Source organism: Mustela nivalis (assembly GCF_964662115.1).
Source record: "Mustela nivalis genome assembly, contig: HAP1_SCAFFOLD_122, whole genome shotgun sequence".
Classification (NCBI taxonomy): domain Eukaryota; kingdom Metazoa; phylum Chordata; class Mammalia; order Carnivora; family Mustelidae; genus Mustela; species Mustela nivalis.
The window spans coordinates 1,148,937-1,167,126 of record NW_028136497.1 but is presented as its reverse complement, the minus strand read 5'-3'; positions in this window follow the sequence as shown (position 1 = coordinate 1,167,126).

The following is an 18,190-nucleotide window of genomic DNA, read 5'->3' as shown; positions in this document are numbered from 1 at the left end:
CAACTGTCTCTTAAAAAGGTCTTTTGTTTAAATTCCTTTAAAGAAAAGTCCTTTCAAAAAAATTTTTTTATTTTTTATTTTTAAATCCCATATGTTTACTCTGATCATGGAACTTTGTCATTTTGACCATCTCTGCTGATTAAAATATTCTTTTTTTTTTTTTTTAAAGATTTTCTGTATTTATTTGACAGAGAGAGAAATCACAAGTAGGCGGAGAGTCAGGCAGAGAGAGATAGAAAAGCAGGCTCCTGCTGAGCAAAGAGCCCGATGCGGGGCTCAATCCCAGGACACTGAGATCATGGCCCGAGCCGAAGGCAGAGGCTTAATCCACTGAGCCACCCAGGCGCCCCTGATTAAAATATTCTTCATCATTAGCACCTACTGCTCTCCTCTCTTGGTGGTCTCTCCGGAAGGGGTCTTCTCTAGCTCTTCTAGCAGGAGATGGGCAGTTCCCAAATACCCCTGTTGCCAGACTAACCTTACCTATCCTGCAGGGTCAGGTAGGCCTGGCCCTTTATCTGTTGTTCTCCTCTGAGGGGTTAGTTTTTCATAGATACCGTGCTTTGCTTTTGTCAGGATTTACCCTGGATTATCAAAACCCTTTTCTTCTGCCAGTGAAGCCTAAGAAACTGTCCTAATGAGAAACCAGGAATTCAAACAGATCATATTTATCCTGAATGTTCTGTCCAAAATGAAAAATTCATTTCTGAGGTGCCTCAAGATCTCTGAGAAGGGAAGTTTCACCAACTCTGTCATGTAGGGGCATCAATTCCGATTCTGTGTCAATTTTACTACTTTCCCAGCTAGTAATTCTCTACCTCAGAAAGCCCACTGTCAACCGTTTTCTCTTTCAAAGGCAGTTGCTCTTAGAGTCTGCACATGGCACTTGGAGCCTGCTGGTCGTTGGCTACTGCCCTCTGTACCTTGGGTCTAACAGCTGCAAGGCTTCAAGATGAGCACGTCTCTTGTTCTAGGACTTAATATAGTTTGGGGCACATGGTAAGCAATAATCACTTCTTTAGTTGATCCAAGTGTTGGATCTTTCTTAATTATTCTACTACCACAATTTACTTGTTCTAAGATTTGCCCCCCCCCCCATTTTAATATCTCTTAAGGTGGCACTCACCTTGCACTTGATGACATATCCTACTTTAACTGACAGCATTTCTCTTTCTTAGTCGAACATAAACTATAGTGCATCTTACACTTGATGAAAGCTAGGATGCAATGAAATACTCTATTATGGTTACGATTCTGATATTTGAAATCCTCCGGTAGCTCCCTGTGCCCCCACAGTGTAGTACCTCACCTCCTCGCCATAGTATACAAACCTTCTCACCCCCAGTGTTAACCCCTGGGCTCAGCCTCCATCCACAGGTGACGCTGCCAGATCAGCTGTCGGGTGTCATGAACTTGCTGTAGTTTCCCGAATGCACTGTGCTGCCTCCTGGCACTCTGAAACTTGACACCCTCATCCTCATACTTCGCTTTGCCCTTGTCTATCACCTCCCTTGAAAATCTGTTCCTAAGTGGCTTTTCCCAGCTCCCACCTACCCTTGGCAGTCTATTATCTCCCTGTGGTAAAGCCTGTCACACTGCACCATGGACATGCCCGTTGTCCCCCTGAGAAGAGAAAAGGGACAATGAGGGCCCCCAGCATTTGCAGCTCTAGTGCAGAGCCCCATGCCTGGCTTGCAGGAAATGCCAGATCATGAAGACAAACGGAGATCATCCTCTGGCTAAAACCAGCTCTTCTTTGCCTACCGCAGGATCTGGATCAATAAAGAGCAGCCAGTTATTATTGCTGTTTTTCTAGGCATTTTTACCCCATATATTTCCCAGGTCTCTACTCTTTTTGTGGCACTTTAATTCAGGCTTCAACCACTTCCTAGTCAGATCAGGTGAAATCATTTTCCTTCCCATACCCTCGATGTATTTCACATCTAGTAATTCTTTATTTAAAGATCTTATTTATCCATTTGACAGACAGATCACAAGTAGGTAGAGAGGGAGGCAGAGAGAGAGGGGGGAAGCAGGCTCCCCGCTGAGCAGAGAGCCCGATGTGGGGCTCCATCCCAGGACCCTGAAATCATGACCTGAGCCGAAGGCAGAGGCCTAAACCACTGAGCCACCCAGGAGCCCCCATATCTGGTAATTTTTAACCAACGTGGATTTGCTGCATCAAATAGTTCCTTCTTCTTCAAATATAAATATATAAATAAAGTGATCAAGTCACTCGCATGTCTTAGGAGAATGTCATACCTTTAGTAGCAAACTTGAAATCTTGGCCATTGGTTTTGATTTTTGTTTTGGTTAGATTTGGTTCGGTTTTTGTCATTTTAAAAATCCCTCCAGCCCTTGGCTCTGTCTGACCTGATTGCTTTCAGCTGTTTCTGCAACAAAATTGTCCCGGCAGCGAAAACTCTCACTGTTTACAGTGGCGCCCCCTTCTGAACACTTTGTTAATAAAAAGCTTTTTTTTTGTTTGTTTGTTTTTCGGCTATGGTAAATGTGGAACAACAATGAGGTACTTCAAAGAGGTGAACCACAGATAAATTTCTCTAAGGGTGGGGTGAGGGTTACTCAAAAAGGAACTTGACAAGGCTTTTAAAGATATCGACAATCATTATAACATAACGTGACTGATTGTTACCGCGCTCTTAACTGGGCAAACACTTGTTGGCTTCCAAGAAAAACTAACATAGTTGAAATGGTTCTAGTGGCCTTCTAGCACAGGGTATGATGGGGTAGGTATTCTAGCCACTGGCTGTGCAAGGCATGAGGCCTGTTAGTGATTCTATTTTTTCCTCTGCAGAATGGGTCTTTCTACATTCCAGGTCCTTTCTACCCCAATAAATAATGCGGCGATTCTCTCAGTGAGTTGTACTTTGGGTTTAAACAGCCAACTGTCTCTTAAAAAGGTCTTTTGTTTAAATTCCTTTAAAGAAAAGTCCTTTCAAAAAAATTTTTTTATTTTTTATTTTTAAATCCCATATGTTTACTCTGATCATGGAACTTTGTCATTTTGACCATCTCTGCTGATTAAAATATTCTTTTTTTTTTTTTTAAAGATTTTCTGTATTTATTTGACAGAGAGAGAAATCACAAGTAGGCGGAGAGTCAGGCAGAGAGAGATAGAAAAGCAGGCTCCTGCTGAGCAAAGAGCCCGATGCGGGGCTCAATCCCAGGACACTGAGATCATGGCCCGAGCCGAAGGCAGAGGCTTAATCCACTGAGCCACCCAGGCGCCCCTGATTAAAATATTCTTCATCATTAGCACCTACTGCTCTCCTCTCTTGGTGGTCTCTCCGGAAGGGGTCTTCTCTAGCTCTTCTAGCAGGAGATGGGCAGTTCCCAAATACCCCTGTTGCCAGACTAACCTTACCTATCCTGCAGGGTCAGGTAGGCCTGGCCCTTTATCTGTTGTTCTCCTCTGAGGGGTTAGTTTTTCATAGATACCGTGCTTTGCTTTTGTCAGGATTTACCCTGGATTATCAAAACCCTTTTCTTCTGCCAGTGAAGCCTAAGAAACTGTCCTAATGAGAAACCAGGAATTCAAACAGATCATATTTATCCTGAATGTTCTGTCCAAAATGAAAAATTCATTTCTGAGGTGCCTCAAGATCTATGAGAAGGGAAGTTTCACCAACTCTGTCATGTAGGGGCATCAATTCCGATTCTGTGTCAATTTTACTACTTTCCCAGCTAGTAATTCTCTACCTCAGAAAGCCCACTGTCAACCGTTTTCTCTTTCAAAGGCAGTTGCTCTTAGAGTCTGCACATGGCACTTGGAGCCTGCTGGTCGTTGGCTACTGCCCTCTGTACCTTGGGTCTAACAGCTGCAAGGCTTCAAGATGAGCACGTCTCTTGTTCTAGGACTTAATATAGTTTGGGGCACATGGTAAGCAATAATCACTTCTTTAGTTGATCCAAGTGTTGGATCTTTCTTAATTATTCTACTACCACAATTTACTTGTTCTAAGATTTGTCCCCCCCCCCATTTTAATATCTCTTAAGGTGGCACTCACCTTGCACTTGATGACATATCCTACTTTAACTGACAGCATTTCTCTTTCTTAGTCGAACATAAACTATAGTGCATCTTACACTTGATGAAAGCTAGGATGCAATGAAATACTCTATTATGGTTACGATTCTGATATTTGAAATCCTCCGGTAGCTCCCTGTGCCCCCACAGTGTAGTACCTCACCTCCTCGCCATAGTATACAAACCTTCTCACCCCCAGTGTTAACCCCTGGGCTCAGCCTCCATCCACAGGTGACGCTGCCAGATCAGCTGTCGGGTGTCATGAACTTGCTGTAGTTTCCCGAATGCACTGTGCTGCCTCCTGGCACTCTGAAACTTGACACACTCATCCTCATACTTCGCTTTGCCCTTGTCTATCACCTCCCTTGAAAATCTGTTCCTAAGTGGCTTTTCCCAGCTTCCACCTACCCTTGGCAGTCTATTATCTCCCTGTGGTAAAGCCTGTCACACTGCACCATGGACATGCCCGTTGTCCCCCTGAGAAGAGAAAAGGGACAATGAGGGCCCCCAGCATTTGCAGCTCTAGTGCAGAGCCCCATGCCTGGCTTGCAGGAAATGCCAGATCATGAAGACAAACGGAGATCATCCTCTGGCTAAAACCAGCTCTTCTTTGCCTACCGCAGGATCTGGATCAATAAAGAGCAGCCAGTTATTATTGCTGTTTTTCTAGGCATTTTTACCCCATATATTTCCCAGGTCTCTACTCTTTTTGTGGCACTTTAATTCAGGCTTCAACCACTTCCTAGTCAGATCAGGTGAAATCATTTTCCTTCCCATACCCTCGATGTATTTCACATCTAGTAATTCTTTATTTAAAGATCTTATTTATCCATTTGACAGACAGATCACAAGTAGGTAGAGAGGGAGGCAGAGAGAGAGGGGGGAAGCAGGCTCCCCGCTGAGCAGAGAGCCCGATGTGGGGCTCCATCCCAGGACCCTGAAATCATGACCTGAGCCGAAGGCAGAGGCCTAAACCACTGAGCCACCCAGGAGCCCCCATATCTGGTAATTTTTAACCAACGTGGATTTGCTGCATCAAATAGTTCCTTCTTCTTCAAATATAAATATATAAATAAAGTGATCAAGTCACTCGCATGTCTTAGGAGAATGTCATACCTTTAGTAGCAAACTTGAAATCTTGGCCATTGGTTTTGATTTTTGTTTTGGTTAGATTTGGTTCGGTTTTTGTCATTTTAAAAATCCCTCCAGCCCTTGGCTCTGTCTGACCTGATTGCTTTCAGCTGTTTCTGCAACAAAATTGTCCCGGCAGCGAAAACTCTCATTGTTTACAGTGGCGCCCCCTTCTGAACACTTTGTTAATAATAAGCTTTTTTTTTTGTTTGTTTGTTTTTCGGCTATGGTAAATGTGGAACAACAATGAGGTACTTCAAAGAGGTGAACCACAGATAAATTTCTCTAAGGGTGGGGTGAGGGTTACTCAAAAAGGAACTTGACAAGGCTTTTAAAGATATCGACAATCATTATAACATAACGTGACTGATTGTTACTTACCGCGCTCTTAACTGGGCAAACACTTGTTGGCTTCCAAGAAAAACTAACATAGTTGAAATGGTTCTAGTGGCCTTCTAGCACAGGGTATGATGGGGTAGGTATTCTAGCCACTGGCTGTGCAAGGCATGAGGCCTGTTAGTGATTCTATTTTTTCCTCTGCAGAATGGGTCTTTCTACATTCCAGGTCCTTTCTACCCCAATAAATAATGCGGCGATTCTCTCAGTGAGTTGTACTTTGGGTTTAAACAGCCAACTGTCTCTTAAAAAGGTCTTTTGTTTAAATTCCTTTAAAGAAAAGTGCTTTCAAAAAAATTTTTTTATTTTCTATTTTTAAATCCCATATGTTTACTCTGATCATGGAACTTTGTCATTTTGACCATCTCTGCTGATTAAAATATTCTTTTTTTTTTTTTTAAAGATTTTCTGTATTTATTTGACAGAGAGAGAAATCACAAGTAGGCGGAGAGTCAGGCAGAGAGAGATAGAAAAGCAGGCTCCTGCTGAGCAAAGAGCCCGATGCAGGGCTCAATCCCAGGACACTGAGATCATGGCCCGAGCCGAAGGCAGAGGCTTAATCCACTGAGCCACCCAGGCGCCCCTGATTAAAATATTCTTCATCATTAGCACCTACTGCTCTCCTCTCTTGGTGGTCTCTCCGGAAGGGGTCTTCTCTAGCTCTTCTAGCAGGAGATGGGCAGTTCCCAAATACACCTGTTGCCAGACTAACCTTACCTATCCTGCAGGGTCAGGTAGGCCTGGCCCTTTATCTGTTGTTCTCCTCTGAGGGGTTAGTTTTTCATAGATACCATGCTTTGCTTTTGTCAGGATTTACCCTGGATTATCAAAACCCTTTTCTTCTGCCAGTGAAGCCTAAGAAACTGTCCTAATGAGAAACCAGGAATTCAAACAGATCATATTTATCCTGAATGTTCTGTCCAAAATGAAAAATTCATTTCTGAGGTGCCTCAAGATCTATGAGAAGGGAAGTTTCACCAACTCTGTCATGTAGGGGCATCAATTCCGATTCTGTGTCAATTTTACTACTTTCCCAGCTAGTAATTCTCTACCTCAGAAAGCCCACTGTCAACCGTTTTCTCTTTCAAAGGCAGTTGCTCTTAGAGTCTTCACATGGCACTTGGAACCTGCTGGTCGTTGGCTACTGCCCTCTGTACCTTGGGTCTAACAGCTGCAAGGCTTCAAGATGAGCACGTCTCTTGTTCTAGGTCTTAATATAGTTTGGGGCACATGGTAAGCAATAATCACTTCTTTAGTTGATCCAAGTGTTGGATCTTTCTTAATTATTCTACTACCACAATTTACTTGTTCTAAGATTTGTCCCCCCCCCCCCATTTTAATATCTCTTAAGGTGGCACTCACCTTGCACTTGATGACATATCCTAGTTTAACTGACAGCATTTCTCTTTCTTAGTCGAACATAAACTATAGTGCATCTTACACTTGATGAAAGCTAGGATGCAATGGAATACTCTATTATGGTTACGATTCTGATATTTGAAATCCTCCGGTAGCTCCCTGTGCCCCCACAGTGTAGTACCTCACCTCCTCGCCATAGTATACAAACCTTCTCACCCCCAGTGTTAACCCCGGGGCTCAGCCTCCATCCCCAGGTGATGCTGCCAGATCAGCTGTCGATTGTCATGAACTTGCTGTAGTTTCCCGAATGCACTGTGCTGCCTCCTGGCACTCTGAAACTTGACACACTCATCCTCATTCTTCGCTTTGCCCTTGTCTATCACCTCCCTTGAAAATCTGTTCCTAAGTGGCTTTTCCCAGCTCCCACCTACCCTTGGCAGTCTATTATCTCCCTGTGGTAAAGCCTGTCACACTGCACCATGGACATGCCCATTGTCCCCCTGAGAAGAGAAAAGGGACAATGAGGGCCCCCAGCATTTGCAGCTCTAGTGCAGAGCCCCATGCCTGGCTTGCAGGAAATGCCAGATCATGAAGACAAACGGAGATCATCCTCTGGCTAAAACCAGCTCTTCTTTGCCTACCGCAGGATCTGGATCAATAAAGAGCAGCCAGTTATTATTGCTGTTTTTCTAGGCATTTTTACCCCATATATTTCCCAGGTCTCTACTCTTTTTGTGGCACTTTAATTCAGGCTTCAACCACTTCCTAGTCCGATCAGGTGAAATCATTTTCCTTCCCATACCCTCGATGTATTTCACATCTAGTAATTCTTTATTTAAGGATCTTATTTACCCATTTGACAGACAGATCACAAGTAGGTAGAGAGGGAGGCAGAGAGAGAGGGGGGAAGCAGGCTCCCCGCTGAGCAGAGAGCCCGATGTGGGGCTCCATCCCAGGACCCTGAAATCATGACCTGAGCCGAAGGCAGAGGCCTAAACCACTGAGCCACCCAGGAGCCCCCATATCTGGTAATTTTTAACCAACTTGGATTTGCTGCATCAAATAGTTCCTTCTTCTTCAAATATAAATATATAAATAAAGTGATCAAGTCACTCGCATGTCTTAGGAGAATGTCATACCTTTAGTAGCAAACTTGAAATCTTGGCCATTGGTTTTGATTTTTGTTTTGGTTAGATTTGGTTCGGTTTTTGTCATTTTAAAAATCCCTCCAGCCCTTGGCTCTGTCTGACCTGATTGCTTTCAGCTGTTTCTGCAACAAAATTGTCCCGGTAGCGAAAACTCTCACTGTTTACAGTGGCGCCCCCTTCTGAACACTTTGTTAATAAAAAGCTTTTTTTTTGTTTGTTTGTTTTTCGGCTATGGTAAATGTGGAACAACAATGAGGTACTTCAAAGAGGTGAACCACAGATAAATTTCTCTAAGGGTGGGGTGAGGGTTACTCAAAAAGGAACTTGACAAGGCTTTTAAAGATATCGACAATCATTATAACATAACGTGACTGATTGTTACCGCGCTCTTAACTGGGCAAACACTTGTTGGCTTCCAAGAAAAACTAACATAGTTGAAATGGTTCTAGTGGCCTTCTAGCACAGGGTATGATGGGGTAGGTATTCTAGCCACTGGCTGTGCAAGGCATGAGGCCTGTTAGTGATTCTATTTTTTCCTCTGCAGAATGGGTCTTTCTACATTCCAGGTCCTTTCTACCCCAATAAATAATGCGGCGATTCTCTCAGTGAGTTGTACTTTGGGTTTAAACAGCCAACTGTCTCTTAAAAAGGTCTTTTGTTTAAATTCCTTTAAAGAAAAGTCCTTTCAAAAAAATTTTTTTATTTTCTATTTTTAAATCCCATATGTTTACTCTGATCATGGAACTTTGTCATTTTGACCATCTCTGCTGATTAAAATATTCTTTTTTTTTTTTTAAAGATTTTCTGTATTTATTTGACAGAGAGAGAAATCACAAGTAGGCGGAGAGTCAGGCAGAGAGAGATAGAAAAGCAGGCTCCTGCTGAGCAAAGAGCCCGATGCGGGGCTCAATCCCAGGACACTGAGATCATGGCCCGAGCCGAAGGCAGAGGCTTAATCCACTGAGCCACCCAGGCGCCCCTGATTAAAATATTCTTCATCATTAGCACCTACTGCTCTCCTCTCTTGGTGGTCTCTCCGGAAGGGGTCTTCTCTAGCTCTTCTAGCAGGAGATGGGCAGTTCCCAAATACCCCTGTTGCCAGACTAACCTTACCTATCCTGCAGGGTCAGGTAGGCCTGGCCCTTTATCTGTTGTTCTCCTCTGAGGGGTTAGTTTTTCATAGATACCATGCTTTGCTTTTGTCAGGATTTACCCTGGATTATCAAAACCCTTTTCTTCTGCCAGTGAAGCCTAAGAAACTGTCCTAATGAGAAACCAGGAATTCAAACAGATCATATTTATCCTGAATGTTCTGTCCAAAATGAAAAATTCATTTCTGAGGTGCCTCAAGATCTCTGAGAAGGGAAGTTTCACCAACTCTGTCATGTAGGGGCATCAATTCCGATTCTGTGTCAATTTTACTACTTTCCCAGCTAGTAATTCTCTACCTCAGAAAGCCCACTGTCAACCGTTTTCTCTTTCAAAGGCAGTTGCTCTTAGAGTCTTCACATGGCACTTGGAACCTGCTGGTCGTTGGCTACTGCCCTCTGTACCTTGGGTCAAACAGCTGCAAGGCTTCAAGATGAGCACGTCTCTTGTTCTAGGTCTTAATATAGTTTGGGGCACATGGTAAGCAATAATCACTTCTTTAGTTGATCCAAGTGTTGGATCTTTCTTAATTATTCTACTACCACAATTTACTTGTTCTAAGATTTGCCCCCCCCCCATTTTAATATCTCTTAAGGTGGCACTCACCTTGCACTTGATGACATATCCTACTTTAACTGACAGCATTTCTCTTTCTTAGTCGAACATAAACTATAGTGCATCTTACACTTGATGAAAGCTAGGATGCAATGGAATACTCTATTATGGTTACGATTCTGATATTTGAAATCCTCCGGTAGCTCCCTGTGCCCCCACAGTGTAGTACCTCACCTCCTCGCCATAGTATACAAACCTTCTCACCCCCAGTGTTAACCCCGGGGCTCAGCCTCCATCCCCAGGTGATGCTGCCAGATCAGCTGTCGGTTGTCATGAACTTGCTGTAGTTTCCCGAATGCACTGTGCTGCCTCCTGGCACTCTGAAACTTGACACACTCATCCTCATTCTTCGCTTTGCCCTTGTCTATCACCTCCCTTGAAAATCTGTTCCTAAGTGGCTTTTCCCAGCTCCCACCTACCCTTGGCAGTCTATTATCTCCCTGTGGTAAAGCCTGTCACACTGCACCATGGACATGCCCGTTGTCCCCCTGAGAAGAGAAAAGGGACAATGAGGGCCCCCAGCATTTGCAGCTCTAGTGCAGAGCCCCATGCCTGGCTTGCAGGAAATGCCAGATCATGAAGACAAACGGAGATCATCCTCTGGCTAAAACCAGCTCTTCTTTGCCTACCGCAGGATCTGGATCAATAAAGAGCAGCCAGTTATTATTGCTGTTTTTCTAGGCATTTTTACCCCATATATTTCCCAGGTCTCTACTCTTTTTGTGGCACTTTAATTCAGGCTTCAACCACTTCCTAGTCCGATCAGGTGAAATCATTTTCCTTCCCATACCCTCGATGTATTTCACATCTAGTAATTCTTTATTTAAGGATCTTATTTACCCATTTGACAGACAGATCACAAGTAGGTAGAGAGGGAGGCAGAGAGAGAGGGGGGAAGCAGGCTCCCCGCTGAGCAGAGAGCCCGATGTGGGGCTCCATCCCAGGACCCTGAAATCATGACCTGAGCCGAAGGCAGAGGCCTAAACCACTGAGCCACCCAGGAGCCCCCATATCTGGTAATTTTTAACCAACTTGGATTTGCTGCATCAAATAGTTCCTTCTTCTTCAAATATAAATATATAAATAAAGTGATCAAGTCACTCGCATGTCTTAGGAGAATGTCATACCTTTAGTAGCAAACTTGAAATCTTGGCCATTGGTTTTGATTTTTGTTTTGGTTAGATTTGGTTCGGTTTTTGTCATTTTAAAAATCCCTCCAGCCCTTGGCTCTGTCTGACCTGATTGCTTTCAGCTGTTTCTGCAACAAAATTGTCCCGGCAGCGAAAACTCTCATTGTTTACAGTGGCGCCCCCTTCTGAACACTTTGTTAATAAAAAGCTTTTTTGTTTGTTTGTTTGTTTTTCGGCTATGGTAAATGTGGAACAACAATGAGGTACTTCAAAGAGGTGAACCACAGATAAATTTCTCTAAGGGTGGGGTGAGGGTTACTCAAAAAGGAACTTGACAAGGCTTTTAAAGATATCGACAATCATTATAACATAACGTGACTGATTGTTACCGCGCTCTTAACTGGGCAAACACTTGTTGGCTTCCAAGAAAAACTAACATAGTTGAAATGGTTCTAGTGGCCTTCTAGCACAGGGTATGATGGGGTAGGTATTCTAGCCACTGGCTGTGCAAGGCATGAGGCCTGTTAGTGATTCTATTTTTTCCTCTGCAGAATGGGTCTTTCTACATTCCAGGTCCTTTCTACCCCAATAAATAATGCGGCGATTCTCTCAGTGAGTTGTACTTTGGGTTTAAACAGCCAACTGTCTCTTAAAAAGGTCTTTTGTTTAAATTCCTTTAAAGAAAAGTCCTTTCAAAAAAATTTTTTTATTTTCTATTTTTAAATCCCATATGTTTACTCTGATCATGGAACTTTGTCATTTTGACCATCTCTGCTGATTAAAATATTCTTTTTTTTTTTTTAAAGATTTTCTGTATTTATTTGACAGAGAGAGAAATCACAAGTAGGCGGAGAGTCAGGCAGAGAGAGATAGAAAAGCAGGCTCCTGCTGAGCAAAGAGCCCGATGCGGGGCTCAATCCCAGGACACTGAGATCATGGCCCGAGCCGAAGGCAGAGGCTTAATCCACTGAGCCACCCAGGCGCCCCTGATTAAAATATTCTTCATCATTAGCACCTACTGCTCTCCTCTCTTGGTGGTCTCTCCGGAAGGGGTCTTCTCTAGCTCTTCTAGCAGGAGATGGGCAGTTCCCAAATACCCCTGTTGCCAGACTAACCTTACCTATCCTGCAGGGTCAGGTAGGCCTGGCCCTTTATCTGTTGTTCTCCTCTGAGGGGTTAGTTTTTCATAGATACCGTGCTTTGCTTTTGTCAGGATTTACCCTGGATTATCAAAACCCTTTTCTTCTGCCAGTGAAGCCTAAGAAACTGTCCTAATGAGAAACCAGGAATTCAAACAGATCATATTTATCCTGAATGTTCTGTCCAAAATGAAAAATTCATTTCTGAGGTGCCTCAAGATCTCTGAGAAGGGAAGTTTCACCAACTCTGTCATGTAGGGGCATCAATTCCGATTCTGTGTCAATTTTACTACTTTCCCAGCTAGTAATTCTCTACCTCAGAAAGCCCACTGTCAACCGTTTTCTCTTTCAAAGGCAGTTGCTCTTAGAGTCTGCACATGGCACTTGGAGCCTGCTGGTCGTTGGCTACTGCCCTCTGTACCTTGGGTCTAACAGCTGCAAGGCTTCAAGATGAGCACGTCTCTTGTTCTAGGACTTAATATAGTTTGGGGCACATGGTAAGCAATAATCACTTCTTTAGTTGATCCAAGTGTTGGATCTTTCTTAATTATTCTACTACCACAATTTACTTGTTCTAAGATTTGGCCCCCCCCCCATTTTAATATCTCTTAAGGTGGCACTCACCTTGCACTTGATGACATATCCTACTTTAACTGACAGCATTTCTCTTTCTTAGTCGAACATAAACTATAGTGCATCTTACACTTGATGAAAGCTAGGATGCAATGAAATACTCTATTATGGTTACGATTCTGATATTTGAAATCCTCCGGTAGCTCCCTGTGCCCCCACAGTGTAGTACCTCACCTCCTCGCCATAGTATACAAACCTTCTCACCCCCAGTGTTAACCCCGGGGCTCAGCCTCCATCCCCAGGTGATGCTGCCAGATCAGCTGTCGGTTGTCATGAACTTGCTGTAGTTTCCCGAATGCACTGTGCTGCCTCCTGGCACTCTGAAACTTGACACACTCATCCTCATTCTTCGCTTTGCCCTTGTCTATCACCTCCCTTGAAAATCTGTTCCTAAGTGGCTTTTCCCAGCTCCCACCTACCCTTGGCAGTCTATTATCTCCCTGTGGTAAAGCCTGTCACACTGCACCATGGACATGCCCGTTGTCCCCCTGAGAAGAGAAAAGGGACCATGAGGGCCTCCAGCATTTGCAGCTCTAGTGCAGAGCCCCATGCCTGGCTTGCAGGAAATGCCAGATCATGAAGACAAACGGAGATCATCCTCTGGCTAAACCAGCTCTTCTTTGCCTATCGCAGGATCTGGATCAATAAAGAGCAGCCAGTTATTATTGCTGTTTTTCTAGGGATTTTTACCCCATATATTTCCCAGGTCTCTACTCTTTTTGTGGCTTTTTAATTCAGGCTTCAACCACTTCCTAGTCAGATCAGGTGAAATCATTTTCCTTCCCATACCCTCGATGTATTTCACATCTAGTAATTCTTTATTTAAAGATCTTATTTACCCATTTGACAAACAGATCACAAGTAGGTAGAGAGGGAGGCAGAGAGAGAGGGGGGATGCAGGCTCCCCGCTGAGCAGAGAGCCCGATGTGGGGCTCCATCCCAGGACCCTGAAATCATGACCTGAGCCGAAGGCAGAGGCCTTAACCACTGAGCCACCCAGGAGCCCCCTTATCTGGTAATTTTTAACCAACTTGGATTTGCTGCATCAAATAGTTCCTTCTTCTTCAAATATAAATATATAAATAAAGTGATCAAGTCACTCGCATGTCTTAGGAGAATGTCATACCTTTAGTAGCAAACTTGAAATCTTGGCCATTGGTTTTGATTTTTGTTTTGGTTAGATTTGGTTCGGTTTTTGTCATTTTAAAAATCCCTCCAGCCCTTGGCTCTGTTTGACCCGATTGCTTTCAGCTGTTTCTGCAACAAAATTGTCCCGGCAGCGAAAACTCTCATTGTTTACAGTGGCGCCCCCTTCTGAACACTTTGTTAATAAAAAGCTTTTTTTTGTTTGTTTGTTTTTGTTTTTCGGCTACGGAAAATGTGGAACAACCATGAGGTATTTCAAAGAGGTGAACCACAGATAAATTTCTCTAAGGGTGGGTGAAGGTTATTCAAAAAGGAACTTGACAAGGCTTTTAAAGATATCGACAATCATTATAACATAACGTGACTGATTCTTACCATGCAATTAACTGGGGAAACACTTGTTGGCTTCCACGAAAGACTAACATAGTTGAGATTGTTCTAGCGGCCTTCTAGTACAGGGTCTCATGAGGCATGGATTCTAGCCACTGGCTGTGCAAGGCATGAGGCCTGTTAGTGATTCTATTTTTTCCTCTGCCGAATGGGTCTTTCTACATTCCAGGTCCTTTCTACCCCAATAAATAATGCGGCGATTCTCTCAGTGAGTTGTACTATTGGTTTAAACAGCCAACTGTCTCTTTAAAGGACTTTTGTTTAAATTCCTTTAAAGAAAAGTCCTTTCAAAAAAATCTTTTTTTTATTTTTTATTTTTAAATCCCATATGTTTACTCTGATCATGGAACTTTGTCATTTTGACCTTCTCTGCTGATAAAATATTCTTCATCATCAGCACCTACTGCTCTCCTCTCCTGGTGGTCTCTCCGGAAGGGGTCTTCTCTAGCTCTTCTAGCAGGAGATGGGCACTTCCCCTCTACCCCTGTTTCCAGACCAGCCTTACCTATCCTGCAGGGTCAGGTCGGCCTGGCCTGTTATCTGTTGTTCTCTTCTGAGTGGTTAGTTTTCAAAGATACCTTGCTTTGCTTTTGTCAGGATTTACCCTGGATTATCAAAACCCTTTTCTTGTGCCAGTGAAGCTTAAGAAACAGTCCGGATGAGAGAACCAGGAACTCGAACAGATCATATTTATCCTGAATGTTCTGTCCAAAATGAAAAATACATTTCTGAGGAGCCTCAAGATCTCTGAGAAGGGAAGTTTCACCAACTCTGTCATGTAGGGGCATCAATTCCGATTCTATGTCAATTTTACTACTTTCCCAGCTAGTAATTCTCTACCTCAGAAAGCCCACTCTCAACCGTTTCCTCTCTCAAAGGCAGTTGCTCTTAGAGTCTGCACATGGCACTTGGGGCCTGCTGGTCGTTGGCTACAGTCCACTGTACCTTGGGTCTAACAGCTGCGGGGCATCAAGATGAGCACGTCTATTGTTCTAGGACTTAATATAGTTTGGGGCACATGGTAAGCAATAATCACTTCTTTAGTTGATCCAAGTGTTGGACCTTTCTGATTTATTCTACTACCACAATTTACTTCTTCTAAGATTTGTCCCCTACCCCCATTTTAATATCTCTTAAGGTGGCACTCACCTTGCACTTGATGACATATCCTAGTTTAACTGACAGCATTTCTCTTTCTTAGTCGAACATAAACTATAGTGCATCTTACACTTGATGAAAGCTAGGATGCATTAAATACTCTATTATGGTTATGATCCTAATCCAATCCATTACTCTAACACTGACTACTACATAACCCTGTCGTTGATACTAATGTGGACTTTAAACCAATACCTGATCCTGACCGTAAACCTGACCCTGGCTCTAGACTTCACCTGACCTTGACTAAGGCAAACACCAGAAACCTAACCCTAAACCTAAAAGTGACCCTGACCCTGACCCTAACACTAACCCTGACACTGAATGTGAGCCTGACTCTAACTCTAACCCTAAACCTAACCCTCCCTGACACTAACACGGACCCTGACCCGAAACCTAACGCTGAACCTAACCCTAAAACTAACCCCTAACATTATCCCTGACTATGACCCTAACCCGGTCTAACCCTAACCCTCAACCTACCTCTTCCCTAACCCTAACCACACTTTAACAATAATCCCGAACCTCTCCCTGACCATGATCATAACCCTAACTCTGAAATTTGCCTTTGTCAGATCTTAAACTTAAACCTGACCCTGGCCTTGACCTTAACTCTGACCCTAACCCAGACTGTAATCCTAACTCTGACGCAAACCGTGATGCTGAACAGAATCGTAACCCTAAAGCTAACCCTGATCCTGAACCTACTCATAAAACAGAACCTAAACATAAAGCTGACCTTACCATAACCATGAACCTAACCCTGACCCTGACCCTACCGTGACACTAAACCTGTCCTAAACCTAACCCTGAACTGACATGACTTTGCCCCCAAACAAAAACTTGAACCTGACCCTAAATCTGACCATCATCCTGAACCTGACACTAAACCTAATAGTCACCCTAACACTGACCCTGACCCTGACTCTGACCGAAACCCTAACCCTGACCCTACTGTGAGCCTGACCCTAAACCTAACCATGAACCTAACCCTAACCCTGACCCCTACCCTAAGCCTCGCTAACCCTGACCCCAACGAGGTCTAAACCTAAACCTGACCCTAAGTCTTTCTTCTCCCTAACCCTAACACTAACCTGGTCTAAACCCAGCTCTGTTCCCTCCAGTGGGGACAGCAGCTGCACCCAGGCCTCCCAAGTGCTGGGGGAAGGCTGTATGGGGGTCACTGGATGGGCACTGCATTGAGTGGAGTGTGAGCCTTGAGCAGCTTGGGGACCAGCGGCTCAGGGAGCTCTGGTGGAGCAGAAAGTTTGGTAAGGAGCCCCCAGGCAGTGGTGACCTCACTTTCCTGACAACAGAGCCCAACAGAATTGGAACCCACGTATCCAGGCACCCCATAAAGAGAAAACCCTCCTGTTCAGCTCATTTCTAGAAACATCCTAAAGGAAGCGACATGTTCTTCTGCTGTACTGAAGCCGAAAGGATGCAGGGAGAAGAGAGCTCGCCGCTTGACACGTCCCCTCCCTGGCAGGTCATATCAGGTTTCACCAATGCCTCAGGCCCTTTGGCTAATAAAATCAAAAGGTGACACCAGGGGGCTCAGAGTCAGAGAGTCCCACACCTTCTGATCCACTGGTGTAGCCCTAGGTCTCTTCGCAGTCTCTCTCTCACTGTGTGTGTGTGTGTGTGTTTGTGTGTGTGTGTGTGTGTGCGCCTCTGAGTGTCTGTGTCTTTGTGTGTATAGAGGACCTGGCCATGCCATCATGGGTGGAGATGACCCAAGCAGGATCAGGCTGATGAGGGTTTAGATGTCTGGTGGGCAAGTCATGTTCACACCCCGTTTAAGGCTGGTTAAGTGGGATCGGGTGTAGGGTCTACACCCTTCTGCCCAGGGATTATCCTGAGACCTTGAAGAGATGGGTCCATAGCCAGGAGCGGGGCTAACCCCAACAGTAACCACTAACCCTGACCCTGACACTGACTGTGAGCCTACGCCAAACCCTAACCCAAGCCCTGACCCTGACCCTGTATGTGATCCTGACCTGAACCCTAAACCTAAACCTAAGCCTGACACTCACCCTGATGTGGACCCTGAACTAAACTTAAATCTGACCTTACCGTAACCATGACTCAAACCTAATCATGACACAGACCCTGACCCTAATCCTAACCCTGACGCTGACCTAACCCTGACACTAACCCTAACATAGACCGTGACTGTGAGCCTGACCCTTGCCTAAACCTAAAGGTAACTCTAACCATGACCCTAATACGGACCCGGAACCTAAACCTAACGCTGACCCTGACCCTAACACTAACCCCTACCCTAAACCAAACCCTAACACTGACCTTACGCTGTCTAACCCTAACCCTACCATAACCCTACTTCTAACTCTAATCCTAACCCCAATCCCAAACCCTACCGCCAAAACCTAACTGTGACACTGAACCGAACATTGACCCTAAAACAAAGCCTGACGCTAAACCTGACCCTGTCCCTGACCTTCACCTGACCCAGACCCTGACCCTAATCCTAACCATGACACTAACACTGACCACTACATAATCCTGTCCCTGACCGGAATGTGGACTTTAAACCAATACCTATACCTGACCCTAAACCTGACACTGGCGCTAAACTTCACCCTGACCCTGACCCAGACCATGACCATAAACCTAACCCTGACCCTTACAGTGACCCTGACCCTGACCTGAACAACAAACTGACCCTGACTGTGAGCCTGACCCTAACACTAACCCTAAATGTAATCCTGACCCTGACACTAACAC